The sequence below is a fragment of the Nannospalax galili genome, unplaced genomic scaffold (assembly GCF_000622305.1).
Source record: "Nannospalax galili isolate Female #2095 unplaced genomic scaffold, S.galili_v1.0 scaffold127, whole genome shotgun sequence".
NCBI classification, from domain to species: Eukaryota; Metazoa; Chordata; class Mammalia; order Rodentia; family Spalacidae; genus Nannospalax; species Nannospalax galili.
In genome coordinates, this window is record NW_008360326.1 from 2379987 (window position 1) to 2401034 (window position 21048).

The 21048-nt window shown below is 42.3% G+C and overlaps 1 protein-coding gene and 1 non-coding gene across 3 annotated transcripts in view; one reads left to right on the forward strand and one right to left on the reverse strand.

The window, feature by feature from the left end:
- March4 (membrane associated ring-CH-type finger 4) overlaps positions 1-21048 on the reverse strand; it is a 112322-nt gene that overhangs the window by 41490 nt on the left and 49784 nt on the right. The gene's annotated exons all lie outside the window — the stretch shown is intronic.
- LOC115068923 lies at positions 19180-19367 on the forward strand. Its single transcript, XR_003848265.1, has one exon. It is a non-coding gene; the product is annotated as a U2 spliceosomal RNA (small nuclear RNA).

Consider the following 21048-nt stretch of genomic DNA (forward strand, 5'->3'; position numbering starts at 1 on the left):
TCAAGGAAACCCTACTTTATTAATACTCTAAATTCAAAGCAATGAGCCATCATTTATAACTACTAAGCAGTTTTATTTTTATTGTACATTTGGACTTTTATTGTCAAATCTTATTGAAAGTTCATCATAAATTCAGTTAGGAAGGGGAGCAACTCATTGAAGGAGACCATTGAACTGTCATTTTATAATTTATGAAGATATGACAAGCTTCTAATACGTAATCAAAAAAAGAAAGAAAAGAAAAGGGGAAGCAAGTAATGCTAATTGCTCCTGCCTTTACGTCTCCTTCACATCTCCTATTCACGATTCAAGGACTTTCTTTTCCCCTTAGAGACAAGAGTTAGACAATTTGGGAGTCTTTTAGATAGACCCACTGAGGGGGTCCTCCAATTGCCTCACCCTGTGTCCCTGTTCAGCATGGAAGAAGCCAGAGCGGTCTGTGCCCCGATTCCCTATTGGCAATTTGGGTAACCTCTTCAGAGGATGGTGTGATAAGAATAGGAGGCAGGAATTGCCTAGGCACTTAGGGTAAAAAGACCCCAAAGAAAAGTAGCCAGTTTTTGGCTAAAAGTCAAAATGTCCTTGGGCCTCTTAGCAACATACTCTGTTCCAAAGACCTTTCCTCTTCTTACATTAATTCAGTTAATTTGCTATGGTAACAGAAAGCTAACACAGTAATTATAGATTTGTTTAATTTATACTTAGAGGTAGTCCATAATAAAGGATATTCAAATAGAGGTGCTGGAGACATGGCTCAGAAGTTAAGAGCACCTGCTGATGATGGGGAGATGTGGGAAGAGTTAGAGTAGAGGGAGTGGGCATGGATTTGATCAAAACACCTTATATGCATGTATGAAATTCTCAATAAATTATTTATTTAAAAAAGAAGGAAAGCACAATTCAGCTTCATTTCCCTTCCCGGTGTCCTCGTTCCCATCTGTACTTCATGAGGACTAAGACAACTTTCTGGTATAAGCTTGATGGGGAGATGTGGGAAGAGTTAGAGTAGAGGGAGTGGGCATGGATTTGATCAAAACACCTTATATGCATGTATGAAATTCTCAATAAATTATTTATTTAAAAAAGAAGGAAAGCACAATTCAGCTTCATTTCCCTTCCCGGTGTCCTCGTTCCCATCTGTACTTCATGAGGACTAAGACAACTTTCTGGTATAAGCTCAGAACACAGGAATGGAAACAGAATAGTCAGAATAAAAGGGGAGCACAACATCCTCCCCTTCATCTCCTGAAGGGGGTTCTTTGGCCTTTAGGGAAAAGAACCCAAGGAATATGGCATTAGTTCATGTCCTCGAAGACAAAACAGACCTTTAGTGTTAGAAGCAGTCCTTTACAAGCTAGGAGTGATGGCATACACCAGTGATCCCAACATTTGGGAGGCTGAGACAGGAAGATCACAAGTTCAAGGCCCAGTCTGGGCTACACAGTGAGATCATGTTTCAAAAAACTGTAAACAACAGGGCTGGGGAGAGGGTTCAGTGGTTAAGCACAGGGGCCTGAGCTTGGATCCTCAGTATTCACGTAAAATCTGGGCACAGAAGTGTATGTCTGTTACCCCAGGACTGGGAGATAGAGACAGGTGGATCCTGGGGGGCTTGCTGACCAACCAGTCTAGCTAAAACAGGGGGTTCCAGGTTCTGTGAGAGGCCCCATCTCAAAAAATAACATGAAGAATGATAAAGGAAGATATTTGGCATCAACTTCTGGCCTCTTCATGCAGGTACATGCTTGTGTGCACACACATGCCCACCCCCACCACACACACAACTGAAGATGGAAGGTAGGGAAGGAGAGGGGTATAGAGGAAAAAAAATAGCCCTTTCTCTTCTAAAGCTGGTCCTCAGATCACACTTGAGCGCTCTAGCTCCTGTGGGCCACCAGTGCTTGGGAAATGAGTAGAAGAGCCATTTAAAGAAGTAACCCACTGTACAAATCAACTCACCCGTTCAAGGAATGACTCTGCTCATACTTACTGGTTCTATAATAGGTTGGGGATGGAGTGTCTGCAAAGAGACTCCAACTTCCCTAATGTTCAAGGCAATGAGACAAAATATGGCTGGGATACTTGTCTGGGAGTAAGGCTATGGATGGCCACATTGAGGCCCCAAGAGTGCTGATGCCCAGAGGAGGTCCGTCCCTGAGGGCATGAAGGATGGAGACATTCTGGGAGCAGGTGATGGTTAATCTTCATTGTCATCTTGACTGAATTTAGAATCACCAAGGAAACACATCTCCGAGTGTATCTGAGGGCCTTTCCAGAAAGGTTTAACAGAAGCGGGAAATCCGTTCTGAATGTGGACAGCACAAACACATGAGTCAGGATCCCAGAATGAATAAAGTAGAGGAAGCTGATCACCAGCATTCACGTCTTTCTGGTTCCTGACTAGACAAGATATGACCAGCTGCCTCATGTTCCTACCACTATGACTTCCCTGTCATGATGAACTATGTCCCCTGGAAATAAACCCTTCTCTCCTAAGGTTGCTTCCTGCCAGGTATTTGGTTACAACAAGATATATAACTAATACAGAACAGTTGGGCAAAGGCCTGGTTTTTTCAGTCCCAGCCTGTCCCCAGCCTCTCCACAAGGGTGAGGTTATTTCTCTTTCTGGGGCTGCTGTTTATTCATTGGTTAAGAAGGGGTATTGGACTAATCATCTCTACTAGTCTCTGGCACTTTTCTGACTTTTTAAGAATTTATAAATTATACAAAAGCTTCACAGATGAAAAATGATCTAATACTAGACTCCAGGAATTGCTTGAAGATACTAGGCCAAAGGCAGAGAAACAGGAGCACTCTGTAATTGGAGTGAACACATTTCATGGGCAGCTCAGGAGGTCGCCTGGAAATGGTATCACCAACCACTGGCACCAATCCAAGAACTGTCAAATGGGGGACCTAGAGGGGATTATGCAACTGTAACACAGTACTGAGAGAGAGAGAGAAAGGGAATACTTGGGGCACTGGAAAGAATTGCTCCCTAGAGTGGAAAAGGTGTATTTCTATTGCTCACTCCAAATCACTTTAAAAGCATCTGACTCACTTGTTTGTGCCCTGGGTCACTACACACGCTGCTTGTCTTTTGTTTGGCTTCTGTGCTGCATAAGCTCAGCTCCTTTGATGTGGGAACATAAGCCCTCTCATATAAAAAGGAGCATCTCTACTGTAAATATAAATCAGCTTCTTGTGAATTTTCGTGGCCTGAATGCGATCACTTAGAGTACAAGGTTATTAAAATTAAGATCCAGACTTTCGAAGCTGATACCTGTATCCCCCAGAAGAAGAAAGAGAAGCTGTCATGAGCAAGAACAAATATCACGGCTTCCCTCAGCCCAACCTTGCAGTGAGGTGGGGACAAAATTCTTCTTATGAGTACTTGTCTCTTTTCCTCTCTCTCTACTTCTCCCTACGCCCTCCTCTAACAATGGAGAGGTAGTACTCTTAAGATGTATATGATGGATGGATAGGTATTTTTTATTCTATCTTTGACTTCATTCTGTAAATCCCCAATAGTCAAGTCTGTCTTAGACCCTAGAAGAGTCTAGAAAACACCTATGGACTCTATGCAAGTCACTGAACTCGGTACATATGCAAGTTTCTCATGTCTGCCCTCCTGATCATTTACTGGCTTCTCAGTGATGGACTGCTCACTACCTTACAAAGCTACTTGCTGCATTTTGAGACACCTTGAGGTTCATCTGGGTCTGCCTGCCTTTCCATAGAAGGTATAGTTATTTCTTTTTCTTCTCTTCTGTCTTTTGCTTTTGGATGTTGGCCAGAGATTATGTATGCTTTTAAATGCCCTAACTAACATTTGGGGCTTTCTTACTCTTTTTAAAAAATTGTTTCAAGAACTTCATACAATGTACTTTGATCATATTCAGACTCCTCCCCCATCATCACTATCACCCCCCACCACCACCCCAACTTCATGTCCTCTCTTAGCAGATGAAAAACCCTATCCATCTTATACAACACATCTGAACTGGGTGCCAGAGAAATCATGTCTCGTTAGAATGTCAGCTCCCCTCCCTGCTCCATGGCTGCCTGCCAGCAGGTGGCTAACCTCCATGCCACCTTACCTCAAGCAGCATGGCTTTTGTTCTTTCTGTTTGCAGTTCTCCTCATCCTCCTCCATTCTAGACAGCTTCGAGACTTACAGCTTACCTGCCCTGGGGTTTTCCTTTTAAACTCTAATAAATTGTCCTTGAGCTTAAAAAATAGTTCCAGCTATCCAATGCCCCCTGGAGGGATGAAAATATATTAGACCATAACAGGTAGGAGGGTAGGGCTACATGTTAGACATGGTAAAGAGGCACTATTTAAGATCTGAAGATGATCAAATAGCTGGTAAACATTTGGATAGGAAATGAGATAGGCATAAATAAGCTCAAAGTTATGTGCTAGGCCTATCTAAATGTGTACATGGTCATGATATGTGTCCTGAGTGCCCTTTCTCACCACTTCTGAAACAGTTTCTCTAATCGGCTCTCCTACATCTGTCTTCTGGGATGAATCTCTAATCCTGTTTGCCATCAGCATCATCCTCATATAAAAATACCAGAGTCAAGAAGAACAGAGGAGAGGGATGGAAGAGGAGGTGTACATGGGACAAAAGGACCAAATTGGGATACCAGGCTCTGCTAAAAGACTCACCAATAAAAGTGGTGGAATGGGTGGAAGACGACCCGTTGTCCCAACCATGCTGACACACATGCACACATACAGGCAGGCTATCTGGCAAAGAGCTTGGAGCATGTGCACCCTCAACCTACCACCTCTCAGCCTGAGGTGAAATTATCATGACCTGTAAAGACACTGGGAAGTCTGTGCTGTAGGCTGTCCTGTGTGATCCCAGCCATATGCAAGGACTGGAGGGCTAAGTGTTATTGCCAACTACCTCCCCGTACCCATCCTTTTACCCTGTACCTGGGCCACACAGAGGAGTGACAGAGGGCAGATCCCAATAATGGGAAGGCAGAGGGACCACACACATTGTCTGTGTCTCACCAGGACATCCCAGCACATCTACCTAACCACCCATCGCCCCTTTGTTACCAAAGCATTTTTCATAATAATCATCGTTCTTGTCACCACTCTCCTTATCATCCAACCCACTGTTTGAGCTCACCATTTAGATTCCCAGGGAATTTTGTTTTAATTTATCACTGAAAAGAATGATTATTGTGCATGTGAGAGTGCATGATGTGTATGTGAGTGTGCATGGCACAGCACATGTATGAAGTCAGAGGACGACTTTGTGTAGTCTGTTCTGTTTGGGAGGTGAGCTGAGTCATCTTGACAGCCTCTCCCACAGCATTTTGATTTTATACATATGTACAGTTTCAATTTAAATTATAGCTATATTTAGGATCTCTTATTGAGGATGTATTTTTCCATAGAGACTTCCCTAAAGTCGATTTAAGTTATGATCAATTTTTTTTAATGCAGAGTAGTTTAAACTGTTTCCAGGATGGCAAGATGACTCAGTAAGTAAACCCGCTTGTTTGCTGCCATGCCTGATGACTTGAGTTCAATTCCTGGAACCCGCAGGGTGGAAGAAGAGAACTGACTTCCACAAGTTGTCCTCTGACCTCCACATGTACACCACGACACACACATGCCCACATACATACACATAAAATAGATAAATAAAAATATGAAAAAGAATTTAAGCTTTTTTTTCTTTTGTTTTTTTATTTTTCATTTAATGTCATTGGAAGTTTTCCTTTAGAGAAATGATTTTTAAGCAAAATAAGTATTAACTAATGCAATAGACAGGTCCATCAGTTTTTAAAAATATTTTATTTATTATTTATTTTATGTGTATGAGTATATAGTCTGCAAGTAAGTGCACTTGTGTCATGCAATGCCTGTGGAAGTCAGAAGAGGGTGTTGGATCCTCTGGAACTGGAGTTATAGATGGTTGTGTGGGTGCTAAGAATCGAACATGGGTCCTCTGTAAGAGCAGACAGTGCTCTTAACTGCAGAGCTATCTCTCCAGCCCCACGTCCATCAGTTTTTGATCCACATTAAAATACCCTCATTACAGCTTTGTCATTGAATACTTTGTTCTGTGCTTTATTATTCTTCCATAGTTATTTTTTTTTCTAGATCATAGTTTGCAGATCTGAATTTTGTCAGGTGGTTGTAATCTGTCAGATTTTAATGTCATAACTTGCTGAGGGCAGTTGCGACCATTATTGGTTTAATCTTGTTATTAAACATTTCTAAACACAGGCAGAGTGAAGATGTCTGCTACGTAATAGCAAAGGCCCTTATTAACTATCGAGCATACACAACCATCCCGTAAACTTATTGAATCCAGTGACAATGCTGAGAGGTATACCTCATTATCATATTTCAGAGGTAAGTGAACTGAAGGAAGAAGGGCGGTCACCTGTCCAGAGCCATGCAGTATCAATGTGATAGATGGGAGCTGAAAACTAGGTCTCTACATGTTAAAAGCTAAGAGGGTTTTTTCCATACCACAGTGTCTCTTGTTTCATTCATAAATATACTGTGTTTACTGGCTGCACACACATCTATAGAACACATTTCACTTTGCTTTTGCTACCTCCTGTTTCTCTCGCTCTTTCTCCCCGCCCCCCCACTCCCTCTTATGCTTCTGACAAAACTTAGGAGACTGCCACCAGGCTCCAGGCCTGAACTCCAGGAACAGCATGACTTACACTTGCCTCCCTCCCTGGTAGGTGAGTCCCACTGCAGCCTCAGGACCCTGAGGAGCTCCTAAGGCCACACCTTAGTTGTGCCCTCACAGGTTCACACCCATGTGAGTTCTGAGTTCTGGCTGGGAAGTCTGAAGGAAGAAGGCTCAGGGCCTGCTATACTGTGTTATGTATGTGTATGCACTTGCATGTGCACATGACAGTATGCACATGATTAGGCCCCACCCAGGCAGGGGAGCAGCTGCTGCCAGGAGCCCAGCCCCAGCCCTACTGCTCCCACTGATCCCCACTGCTTGGTCAGGCACTAGGGAGGGGAGTGCATCTGTGGGCTGTATAATCAGAAAAAAAAAGTGTCTTTTCAATGGAGCACATCCAGACGGTTTCCTTTTTTACAGCAAATTACAGGGTGTTGAGAAGGAAAAGAAATAGAGGGAGAGAGGGAGGGCTAGGGGTTTCTATTTTTAAATTCTTGCCAGGCCTTATATCTCTGGAAGTTTCTGCAAGGAAGGAAGATGGAAGAAAAGATGGGAGACGGCTGGGAAGAGGGTGAGGTCCCTGGGAGCAATTTCCAAACACTTTTTAGGAGGTGGAACTTTTCCCCCAAATGCATCATATGAGGAATATCAATGTATGAGACAAGTAAAAAAGTGGCTTTGTGTGTAAAGGTAAAGAAGGCAACTTCTAGATCCCCACTTGCTTGGCTTCTTCCCTAGGCCAAAGCAGCCCCTGGGCCAACACCACCTGAAAACAGATTGAAAGGCTTGCATCACATGTCTGTGTATGCATGCATGCATGCATCCATCTATCCATTCATCCATTCATTCCTGAAGGACTTTGGTATATACTGTTTGCTAGGTGCTGGCTAGGTGCCTGGGATTTTGTGGTCCCTGCTACCATCTAGTAAGGGAAACAGATCTTTGTGATGTAATCACACAAACACATATAAATTGCTACTTTAATACATGCTGTGAGAAAGAGGATGAGGCCAGAAAGGTCCCCCACAGGAGGAGGCCCTGAGGGAGCCATGTATGGGCTAGAGCTGAAAGACAGGCATCAAGTAGGTGAAGAGGAGAAGGAAGGGTTCATTCAGCAAAGGGGATAGTGAGTTCCCGTGTCCTAGACAGGCAAGTACTAAGGGTACAATAGGGTACCTAGCAGCACCTCTTTGGGGTTTTTTTGGTGTGTGTGTGGAAGGGGGCAGGGGTTGACATTCATTGTCTTCAATGATTGAGACAGGGTCTCTCACTGAACCTGGAGCTCACTGATTTGGCTAGATTGGCTGGTCAGTGAGCTCAAGGAATCTGCCTGTCTCTGTCTCCCCAGTGCTGGGGTTACAGGCACATTACCATGCTCAGCTTTTTACATGGATACTGGAGACCTGAACTTAGGTTCCCATGCTTGTGTGGTAAGCACTTTACTGAGGTCTATCCCCTAGATCCTAACAACCCTTCTAAAACAGCAACCATCTCATTCATCAAACAGTTTTGTGGGTTAGGCATGTGGGCAGCAGTTGCCTAGGCACCTGTTCCCTGTGGCATTGGCTGAGGTCACTGAGTGGTATTCAGCTGACAGGCGAGCTGCCCTGGAGGGTTCAACCTGGCTTAGTTCGTATACCTGTTGTCTTAACAGGGATGGTAGGAAGGTTAGGCTTAGCTAAGGCTTTGACCCATAGATAGCTGCTCCATCACGGTGCTCACAGTAGCTGGATTCCCTACATGGTGGCCTCGGGCTCCTAGGGACTGTGCTCCAAGTGTGTGGGACCAAGAAATCAGCACAGTATCACTTGTATTGCATTATAATGATCAAAGTGGTCGTGAAGCCCAACTAGAACCAAGAGGAGAGAACAAGGAGGGTGTAAAAAATGTTTAGGCATTTTTAATCTACTTTAGCAAACATAAAGGACTGAAGGCCAGAGTATCTAGAGAGAGGGGTGTATAGGAAGAGGCAGGGGAAAGGTGGGACCACACTTCGGTTCACAACAAGGAGCTTCATTACCCAGACAGGACTTCCACATGTATCCATGTAGGCTGTATATACAGTGTAACTTCGGAAAGTGAGGTCTCCTTGTAGACTATGTGAGTGAGTCTCTTGGGGCTATACAGTGACTAAACTGTGTGTGGCCATGGATCCCAGGAACCTTGGGAGATCATCTAAAGACTTTTTCTCATATCAGAACTTCTATGTCCCATAATAACATCATACTCTCAGCTTGCAACAGTAATTAGCGTAAAGTTTAGAGTGTGGGTCTTAAGAGTCAAAGGTCTCAATTGCTCCCTTTAAAAGCTCCAGGTTCAGTGAGGGACCCTGTCTCAAAAAGTAGGTAGAAAGTGATTGAGAAAGACAACATTGGCCTTTGGCCTCCATATGCATGTGTACATATGTGCACCCACATGGACACACACACATATATACCCCTATCTCCCCAGTATGTCTGGCTTTAGTTACTGTGCTTTATCCTCTCATCAGCTTTTCCTAGTTTCAGTTTAATTTGCTTCCAGAAATCAGTCATTCAACACGCCTGTTCTATTGTAGCAGCTCCAGCCAATACAAGAATCTTTTTTTTTTAAATTTTTTTTTTTTATTTTTGAGACAGTATCCCTGTATCCCCAGCTGGCCTGGAACTCACTATGTAGACCTGACTGGCCTTGAACTCACAGAGATCTGCCTGCCTCTGCCTGGGATTAAAGGCATGTGCCACCACACCTAACTTTTGTCCACACTATTCTATGACCTTCTCCCTCCGGTGTGTTTTCTTACACAGAACACTACATGATCCTGGGCAGGTCACTCTGCCCTTCTGAGCCTCTTAGTACCCTTCCTTGTCTGTAGACTGGAGCTAGAAGTTAATGCTTGTTCAATTTTGGCCTAAATCTTAGAGCCCAGATCTTAGAACTGGACTCCCTGGGCTTAGATCTCAGCTATGCTGGTGATTAGATTTGCAACATTCCTCTGTTCATGTTACCAAACCACTTAGTTCTTTATCATCTTTAGCAGTAATAGGAACAGTTTCTACCTCACATGGGCAGAGTTAAGACTACAGCCAGCAGCTGGGATAGCTCAGCACATGGTAATGTATAAACTTTAATTGATATTATTAGTACTTTGACTCAAATGATTGTTGAAAAGATCACAGCAGATGACAGTGGCAATAATTCATAGACTTGTGGTTGGAAACCACCAATGGTGTCACTAGAAGTAGCACCAACTAAGAAAATAGGTCACTCCATAACCCCCCCCCCCCATTTTAGCATGAATAGTCTTCCGAGCCAGAAAGATCTTGGTTTGAATCCCATTCTGTTAAGGCTGAATGACCTTGAACAAGATACCTAAGTGAAGATTTTCTTGTTTGCCTTTCGGGGTTGATTGTGAAGATTAACAAGAAGCAGGTGACCCACTTGGCACACAGCAGGAATGGGGTTCTTGTCAGTTTTCTGTTCCTTATGTATTCTCACTCTAGTGTAAACAGCATGCTATGGAGTTGTCAGATAGATAAAGCCTTGTCCCTCAGGAGTACAGCTGGATGCCTTTCGGACTAGAGTTGGAGTGTGGTTGTAGAAATGCTCAGCCTCCAGCTTGGGACATGTGCCATGCAGGTGTGGGTGACACTAGGCGGCTCCCAGCATGAGCTGCTCTGCCAGAGACATACTTGTATCTTATTATGCCATATGTCAAGTCTGCCTTGTTGAGTGCAAGTCATTTAATGCTATTTCCAGGAAAGATGTTTATAAGCAATTAATAATGAACTGAGGAAACCATCATTGGGGTTTATAGTTATCATCATTCCTCAGCAGAAATGGGCCAGGAATGAAAAGTAGAAAACAAATGTCGGCATGGTTCTGTGAACAGAGATGCTAAGGAGATCAGGGTGACCCCAAGAAGACCCTTTACTATCACAACACCTGGCTCTACGCTGGGAACTTTACAAGGGTGTTCTTAGGTATACCCTCTCGACCCCAAACTGCACTCAATGGGCTTTTGCTTTAATCTAATATTTTGGGGTTCTGTGAATTTCATTTGAAAATTAGGTTTTGCTGCTTTTAAAAAAGCCTGGACATTTTTGCATTAGTTAAATACAAGTGAAACAATAATTTTCTTGAACACTGGTTTCATTGTAACTCCCACCTTGGGTTCTTATGTTACACAAGAAAGCAATCTAAAAGCATGTAGGCATAGGGAGCAGTACCAGTGTCTCCTTGTATTGTGTGTATTCGTGCGTTCTAGTTTGTATTGCGCTGTACGTCTCATTTCTTATTTGATTCTCCTGAACATCCAGTAAGGTTTTCAGGGTTTGGATTAGTCTGCATTGGCAGATGATGAGACTGGAGTTAGGGACTGTGGAAATTTTCCAGAAAGATGAAAGCCTATTTGGAAACAGAATTCATCAAGTTGATGAATGGTGCTAACAATAAGACTAATCACAGAGCAAACAATTTTCAGGTGCTGAGTTTTGCTTGTTCCCATGCTAACTTCAGTTGATTGTCACAACCAACTTAGGAGACAGGTAACATTATGACTAAGTGCGGCACTGCTTCATCCAGTGACTTGCTCAAGGTCACACAGCTAAGAATTCACCCATTTAGCTTGAATGTGACTATGAGGGGGGTGTATATTCAAGCGAGGTACTGCCTCCAAAAGAACTGGCCCAGATACTTCCCTTTCTAAAAACTACCAACATCTTGAGTGATAAACAAAGTCCGAGGTAGATGGAAAGAAAGTCAGCTTAAAGAACAATATGGGATACTCAAATTGATTGAATATATATTTTATATCAGCTTTAAAAGTTATTTTACTTTTGAGGTGGAGAGATGGCTCAGCGGTTAAGGGAGGACCCAGGTTTGATTCCCAGCACCCACATGACAGCTAATCATTCATAGCTCCATTTTCAGGGGAATCTGATGTTCTCTGCTGACATCCAGGGGAACTGTATGACCCGAGTGCGCTTAACATGCATGCAGGCAATACATTCATAAACATAAAATCATTCCCACACAGGTCAGAAAAGGGCGTCAGATTCCCCTGGAACTGGAGTTTCAAACAGTTGTTAGCTGTCATGTGCTGGGATTCGAACTATGTCCTCTGCAAGAGCAGCCAGTGTTCTTAACCTCTGAGCCCCATTATATTAGCTTTTAGAATTGTATCAATGCTAAAAGTATTGAGTGTGATCGTTGCATTATGCTTATATAAGAATATAATACTTGTTCTTTTTACATTTGTTTAGTGTATGTGTATGTGTGTGTATGTTGTCATGGAGATGAGAGGACAACTTCCAGGAGTTGGTTCTTTCCCTCCATCTGGGATGGAACTCAGGTCATCAGGCAAGGGCCCTTACTTTGAAGCATCTTGCTGGCCTCATATGTTTGTTCTTAATGGGAACCATAGAGAAGTATTTAGAGGGAAAATACCATAAAGTCTGTAACTTTTTCTCAATTGTCTCAGGGAAAGCATAGGTAGGTAGACAGATGTGTAAGCACGTATATATATGTGTGCATGTATATACATAGGTATATACATGTGGGGGTTCATTGCCATTCTTCCAATTTTTCTTTATATGCTTTTATTTTTGTGATTCTCCCACATTACTTTTATTATAAACATCAGAAAGTCTCAGAAAACAATGTTCCCCAAGTCACTTGAGAATTAAGTCCTCTGAAAAATAGGATTCCTAGAGAAAATACTATATTTGTTTCCTTTAGGCTGGGATAAGGTGGGAGAGTTTAATATAGGAAGCAACATTAACATATCTTTCATTGCATTTCCATGTTAAAACATATAAGCAGGGGCTGGAGAGATGGATCAGTGGATAAGAGCACTGGCTGTTACTGCAAAAGACCTGGGTTCGAATCCTAGCACCCACATGGCAGCTAGTAACTGTTGGTAACTCCAGTTCCAGGGGATCTGATGCTTTCTTCTGTCTTCCGTGGGCATTGCACAGCACAGATGCACTTACATACATGCAGGAATAACACTCATACACATAAAATAAAAACTTTAAAAAATCATATAGTGAGATTTATTTAAACTTTTGGTGTGTGTATATGTGTATGTGCATGTGTAGAGACTAGCCATCAACCTCAGGTGTTGCTCCTCAGGTACTGTCCACCTTTTAAAAAAAAATATACAGGGTCTCTCACTGACCCGGAACTCACTGATTAAGCTAGGCTCATTGACTTTTGAGCCCCAAAGATCCATGTGTCTCCACCTCCCCAGCACAGGGAGGATTATGTGTACACCATCTTAATTGGGTTTCATATAGTAGATTTTGAGTGCTTAATTTAGATGAGGTAAAAATTTAACTTGTTCTAACAAATTAAAAGTTGGGAGAATTTTTTTAAGTCAGGCATGCAGAGCTTTATCCTGGACCTTCAGCCTTGCTAAACAAGTAGAAATCTGTTTCCTGGGTCACTCACTCTGAATGTTGATGATGGGTGCATGTGACCTGCATGAGCACCTGGCACAGAAAAACCCTACTATGTGCCCCAGATGGCTTGTGGTTCAGCCCATATTTTACTTCCTGAAGCCCAAGCTATGATTGTCTTGGAAACCCACTATGCTTCCCAGTATCTGTCTCTGACAGTCTCCAGAAAGCATCTTGCAGGTTGATAGAGGAGCCTAGACTATGACGTTCGCACACTGCCCAGACAGTTATGTATCATTCATGGCTCATTAACCTGAGCTAAAAAAAGAAAAGCCTTTCGACACAGCCGGCTGCTAATCCTCCAGGCACTCAGCCTGGTTGAGCTCAGATTACACAACCTGTTTAGCCACTCCTAGCTCTTGGTTCCCAAGTTTAGTGTTCCGTTCTGAGACATGCTAATCCATTCATGATTTTCATGTTTGCTTCTTGTGAATGGCAGAAGCAAAGTAATTAGAAGGGGAAGAAAATGGCCACCATGGTTAAAATGAAGCCTTGAATCAATTTGTAGATTTCCTTCTTGCCTATTGATCCATCCATACCTCCCTCTCCATTCTTCATAAGCATAAAAATGAAGAGTTGATTCTAATGACAACATATCTTTACAAAGCAGTTGGTCCTGAAGAGCCCATGGCACTTTACAGATGGTTTCTGGAAAACTTAATTAACCCTCACAGTGTGTCTGCTAGGGAAGAAGTTTTGATTGAAATCTACCCTGAAGATGGACTAGAACACCATCAGTAGAAACTACAGCAGGAGAAATTCAAGCTAGAAGAGAGGTGGAATTACCACATGGTTTGGGCATGAAATAGATTTCTATGGTAGCAGTTACATTTCTTTTTCAAAATATTTTTAACATAGGCAAGATCTCTTTACAGTGAACATAGGATACTTCTTTCCACATAAGGCTAATCTGCTCCCACTACATCTTGGTTCTGAATGTGTTCATGAAACCAGCCTTAACCAATCCAAGGACTCCTTGGGGCACAGCAATGTGTTAGGAATGGGTCACATGGTCAAGTCCTTGAAGCAGGGATAGTACTTAAGCTGTATGGGGAGACACTGTCAATGTAAGCTGAGTGTATGAGCTGGAAGTGCGAGATAACTCCAGGCTGTCAGAGACTGTCTTGCTTCCATAAGAACAGGCCTGATTTCTCTTGTAGCCAAATTCAGCCTACACAGACTAACGGTTGGAAATAGACACACAGCCCTTGGCTCCATCCGTGCTGCACATACAGTTCCCTTTGGCTTCCCGGAGTTTTGGCTAATTCGTCTCTGTTTTGCATGATATAGTTTCCGTTAGTTTTATGTCACTTGCAATCTCCAAAGTTCTATCTGATGTAGCTGTTTCCTTGATCCCAGAGCCTTATCCCATCTTGTCTCAGTGACAAACAAATACTCCCTATTTCAAATGGCATTGGTGCCTTCTTTCTTGGAACAGAGGAGCTGGCTCAGAGAATGGAGAATGAGAGGCATCTCCGAGACACTCCTCTCCATTTTATGATGGATTAAGCATAAATTATGGGCCTGGGAGGCATTTACCAATGCAACTACTCAGTGGTAGCCAGGTCTTTCTCAGTTTTACCACTGAGTAGTTATCCAACCTTGGTCCCGGAGGTGAGTGTCCCTCCTCACTGAGGCTCTTCTTTCACTGGGGACAAGTGCAATCACTAGACAGCTTTCATCTTCTAAACACAAATCTGCACTATTTGGTTTTTTTTAGCTTTTGCTTCTATCTTCGGGGGTGACACTGAGAGTGAATTTGCTCTGCTTAATGGCAGTCAGACTGGCTTCTAGATCTTGCCTATGTATTCTAGAATTCTTCACAATCAGTGGTTTTGAGTCTGTATATCAATGACCCCCTTTTTACACACTTCTGGGTATATATGTCCCTAAGGGCATGTAGCAGATGTTTGCCTGACACAAGAGGCACAGAAGCTTCTTACATTCCTTTTCCAGATTTCATTGAAGGTAGCCCAAGACCATGTTAACATTATTAAGGTATGGGATGGGGGATGAGAGACAAGGTATTGATTTAATTTTATGTGTATGAGTGTTTTGGCTGCAAACATGATAAGTGCACCCATGTCATGCAATGCCCACAGAGGCCAGAAGAGGGGATCAGATCCCCCGAAACTGAAATTGTTAAAGTGGTTAGCTATCATGTGGGTGCTGGGAACTGACAGTGCTCTTAACAACTGAGCCATCTCTCCAGCCCACCCACCCTCCCCTTTAAAAAAATAAACATATCATACTTGATTGTAAAGAGTTTGGAAAATATTAACAAGAAAACTAAAATTTCATCTGTACTCCTACGGCTTACAGATAGACTATTAACACTTTATTATTTCTATTACAATCTATTGCCCATCAAATATTAGCACAATTTAAACAGTAAATTTAGGGGCAAACTCTGGATACTTCGGGAGCATATCCCATGTCATTAAATAAACCTGTGGAAGCATGTTGCAAATAATCCCCAGTGTGGCTAGAACTGTAAACATTAAAATCATGCCCTTTATTGTCAGCACTTGTCACATTTTAATGCTTTACTGAACAACCATTTGGTGAGCATTTTCAGGTAGATTTATAGAAGTAAGATTAAGAGTTGCTGGTGTATGAACATTTGTCAGGTTCTTGCTTCTTTCTGGGAAATTCTATTCTAGAAATATCTCTCTTTATTCTCCCTTCCACACTGTATAAAGCCCTTGTCTTATGACATTCTATTCAGCATCACTATAATTTTTTACATTATAATGAATGCATTATTATCATATGGGATCTAATTTATATTATATCTTGATCTATATTTATATTAATTTATGTTATATCCTGTGATTATTTGTAATGTTGAATGCTTTTAGATTTAATAAGTTGAAGTTTAAATTTTTATTGCATTTTTATTTATTAATTCTGGTGTGTGTGTGTGTGTGATGTGTACACAAAATAATAAATGTAGTAAAAGATGTGTGCCCAAACACATACATACACAATATATAAGTAAATAAATAAAAGCAAACATGTTAGATTGTAAACATGTTAGTCTTGGACTCTATTGATGTATTAATGGTGCCAAATTAATTTAGATGTAGTTCATGAATAACTGACCCTGCATCAGGCTGTCAAGCAGAGTTCTTTTCAGCAGAGTTCATGTATTTTGTGTTTTAATACAATTTCAAGATTGTTTAGCATATAGTATTACTTGTTCAACACGTATGTCTTGAATTGCTGTGCAATATGTGTTACTTTCCTTCTGGTGTGTGTGTGTGTGTGATGTGTATGGGCGCATGTGACATGGCGCACATGTAAAGGTCAGAGGACAAACTTTCAGAAGTCAGTTCGCTCTACCACCATGTGGGGTCCAGGGATCAAACTCAGGTCATCAGCCTTGGTGGTACTTTAATCACAGAGCCATCTCACCGGCCTCTAGATTTTATAAATTTTAAATGGGATACAATTGACACCTCTTTGTGACTTCCATTGTTTTAGAGGTACATGATATTTGATAGCTTTTTATTGTGTTCCTTTGAGAATTAGTACTACCAATATCAAGCTCAATTTCCTTGAGTATTAGAAGTTCATTAAAAGCTTTTAAATGGAATGAACTTGATTCTTTTGTCATTTCTTCCATTATTTTATGCCTAGTGTTATTACTTTCACAAATTAGAAAAAACCTACTGATAATAGATTTTAAAAGTTATAACCTCCCAAAGCCTGATTGTAAAGCTGCTGAAGCTAATTTACAGGTGCATTAATTATTATTGTGTGTGTTCACGATATGTGTATTGGGGGGATATGCATACCACAATGCATGCTTGGAGGTCAGAGGACAGCTTTGTGGAGTGGGTTTGCACCTTCTACCTTCACAGGTGTTCTGGAGCTAGAACTCAAGTGATCAGGCTTGGTGAATGTGCTTTTAACCACTAAGGCCTCTCGCCAGCCCCACAGGTTTTGAAGTGTTTAAATGGATATAACACAAGTTAGCACTTGAAACCTTCAAAGCACATGTGAGTGTCACCACGTTCCCTTTTTTATCTCTGATAACCCTCCACGTCTGTCATCAGGTTCACAACTATTAGAGGTGAAATCTAGAAAAGTAAAGGATGTAGAACAATCTAGTTTCTCCGTGCTTTGGAGGGAGAAGAGATTTCTCAGGGTTTCCAAAGGCTAATGTGAATGAAATGCATCAAAGATAGCTGATTCCCCTGCCATTTGGGTGATTTGAATCTGGCAGTAAATACCATTAATTAAAGATTCACTTTAGGTGAAGCCCTGAAATAAGCAAAGGAAGCACTTAGGGCTAAGGCAATAATGAGAAAGGGAAGTCTTTGCAGAGACAGGAGATGGTAGGACTGGGGGCAGTGAGAGCCAGAGGCTCCGTCCCCCTCCCGTGTCCTGAGTTTCACTTCTTGGTGCTCGGATGAAATAGGGATTATTGAAGAACCAGTCTGCCTTGTTGTTGTACACTGTAATAACAAGATACCATCTGGAAAATTTTAATGAAATCTTTAGTTCATACCTTACACCAAAATAAATTTTAGTTGGACTTAACATTCCATGACCTTTAACAAATATCCTTTGTATATATACCATGTGCCAGATGTTGGCTTAGGCACTCAGAATGCAAAATAGCTGCGATTTCTGCCTTCCATAGAGTTTATAGTCTAGTTGGGGAAGCAAATATTGAATACATAGACAAGCCGTGGATATGCTTCATTTTTATAAAGGTTATGAAGGAAAACAACAGGGTGCTGTGAGAAAGAAAAATGGGGGTTGATGGAACCTTCCTTAGATTATGTAACCAGGAAAGAGCTCTGCAGAGACGCCATTTCATCTGAGACTTGAGCAAAGAGAAGGAGCCTCACAATTGAGGAATGAAGATAGATCATGGGGAGGTGGGGTTCAGGGAGGGGGCAAGTGGTCAAGAGAGCATAGGAGCAGAGAGGGAGACACAAGAAGAAAACACATAAATATCTGTGTGACTGCAGAATAAAGAAGGCCATTCTAAATGGGATTTCAAAAAAGCTGGAGCCATGTGCCATTCAGACAACATCAGATGATTTTAACTTCATGGCAGAATGCACATGAAATTACAGCTTGGATGTGGTAGCACATGCCTTTAATCCCAGCACTTGGGAGGCAGAGGCAGGTGGAGCTCTGTGAGTTTAAGGCCAGCCTGATCTACAAAGTGAGTTCCAGGCCAGCTGGGGCTACAGGGAGACTCTGTCTCAAAAAGACCAAAAGAAAAAAAAGTAATTGCAACTTCAATGACAATAAATAATTATCTTCACTGTATAGAAGGTACTTAAAACTAAACTTCAGAAAGATTGACATTCCCAAAGAGGGGAATAAATGCAAGAAAAAAAAATTTAGACAGGGTTTCCCTATAGCCCCAACTGGCCTGGAACTCACTATGAAGACCAGGCAGGCCTCAGTCTCACAGAGATGCACCTGTCTCTGCCTCCTGAATGCTGGGATTAAAGGTGTGTGCCGCTATACCTGGCTCAAGAAAATATTTTTAACTCCATTAAACAGAAATGCACATTAAAACATCAGGATATACCAGTTTCTCTCCTGAAATTGGCAAAGATTTAAAGGAATAGTAATCCCCAACATCAAGGCAACTAGGGAATCAAAGACCTTCCTCTCTTGCTGGTGATGAGCACCAATATTACCTTTCTAGAAGATTGATAACAACAACAACAAAAATGCAGGGCTGGAGAGATGGCTCAGTGGTTAAGAACACTGTTCTTGCAAAAGACCCAGGTTCAAATCCCAGCACCCACATGGCAGCTAATAACTGTCTGTAACTCCAGTTCCAGGAGATCTGACAGTCTCTTCTGTCCTCCACAGGCATTTCAGGACATGAGTGCACTTACCTACATGCCAGCAATACACTCATACACATAAAAATAATAAAATATTATAAAAATATACATAGTCTTCAACTCAGCAAGTCCACATCTAGGAGTCTATGATAAGAAAGTATTCTAACTGAAGGAAGATTTAACTATGAGGACATTAATTCTAGGGTATTCTTTCATGACTTAAAATCAAGAGAGCACTCCTCAGTCTTTTGGTTAAGATCAAGTGCAATATCTATTCTTTGTTTAATATTTGATGCATCCTCTATCTGATGACAGTATATTAAATGGGTTTTTGGAACTGAAAGAAGGAAATGGAGCTTGCTCCATCTACTCCACACATTAACCTGGTACCGCACACCCTCCAGGAATGGTGCAGCCCCTCAGGGGACTTTAGACAACAGAGGCCACCTCAGAAGTTCTGTTCAGGGAATGGATTGCAATAGATCTTCAAGAAGGGCTTTGTTCAGTTTACAGTTCATTGACATGGAAGTGTATTCAGGACGTTAAGTTTTAAAAATGCAGCTTTATGACAGACATGTCCTCAAAATATATTCTGTCTCTGTCTCTGTCTCTGTCTGTCTGTCTGTCTGTCTCTCTCTCTCTCTCGTCTCTGTCTCTGAGACAGGGTCTCACTCAAAATCCAGGCTGGCCTTGAACTGGAGGATTGTAGGTGTGAGACATTGCTCTGCCTAGTTGTCCTTAAAATATTAACAGTAGTTAGGGCATGGGAGCCCACATCTGTAGTCTCAGCACTTGGAAGGCAGAGGCAGGCAGATCTCTGTGAGTTCAAAGCCAGTCTGGTCTACATAGTGAGTTCCAGGCCAGCTGGGGCTACAGGGAGTCCCTATTTCAAAAAGACCAAATATATATTACACACACACACACACATACACACACACACACACACACACACACACATAATTACTATACAATGATTATCTTGTCTGATAGAATTAAAATTTTAATTTTCTTCCTTATATACATTGTGTGATCTTCCTTAGAATAAGCATGTTTATTTTTTATGCTAATAAAATCGATGAAGCTGTTTTCATATTGAAATGGGTAAAAAGCAAGGCCAGGCTGGAAGATGATCCTGTTTCGTTTCCTTCGTGCAGGCCTGTTGGATCAGCCCGGCCACCTGAGCTCTTGTGAGCTGGCTAATCCTCAGGGGAGGCGGTATCCTTCTGTCCCTGGTTTAAATGTAGCCACCATTCACATAAGCCTCCTGCTCAGTGTTTTCTCTTTTCCTAGGAAACAAAGCCCTTTGCGTGCTCTGATTCACCGCGCCGACTGGAAGCCAAGTCACCTCAGCCTCAGACGCAGGTGTCTGGGGTGACGCAGCGCGACATCTCGCCTCCTGAATAAGGGCAGCTCTTCCGCCTTCAAGGCTGTGAAATGTCAGGCGTGATTAGAAAGGTCACTTGTCCTAACAGCTCTCTGTGCTTCCCAGAGAGCAGCCTTCCTGCTGGGAACATTCTTAATTGTGCTTCCTGGGATGGGTGCCTGACTGCTCCATTTCGTACAGGGGCCCCACCTCCCTCACACCAAAGATGCACAACCTTGCAAAAAGGGGGCAGCTCTCAGATTCAAGAGTGCCGAATGGATTTCTAGGAACAGTATTGTGTGGCAGGAAAGGGAAACTACATCTTTGGAGGAAAGATGGCCACTCTCCTGGGGAGTGTGGAGTAGGAGGATAGCAGCAGCAGAGAAGGAAGACCTGACATACCTACAAGTCACATCAGTCCATGGAGGAACCAAGGGCAGGGCCTGAAGCTACTGAGAAAAACTCCCAAGACTAAAGCACAAGTACTCCAAGGCTCTGTGCTCCTGGCCCCAACCCAGTCTGCATGTCAGGGTTGCTGCGCAGAAGGGTCATTTAAGAGAAATATCCAGTGGGGCAGAGAGATAGCTCAGGGGTTAAGAACATTGGCTGTTCTTACAGAAGATCTGGGTTCAAATCCCAGCACTCACATGGCAGCTAACAACTATCGAACTGTCTCCTCTGGGCATTGCTGGACACGGGTGTACTTAAATACATGCAAGCGATTCACACATAGGCATA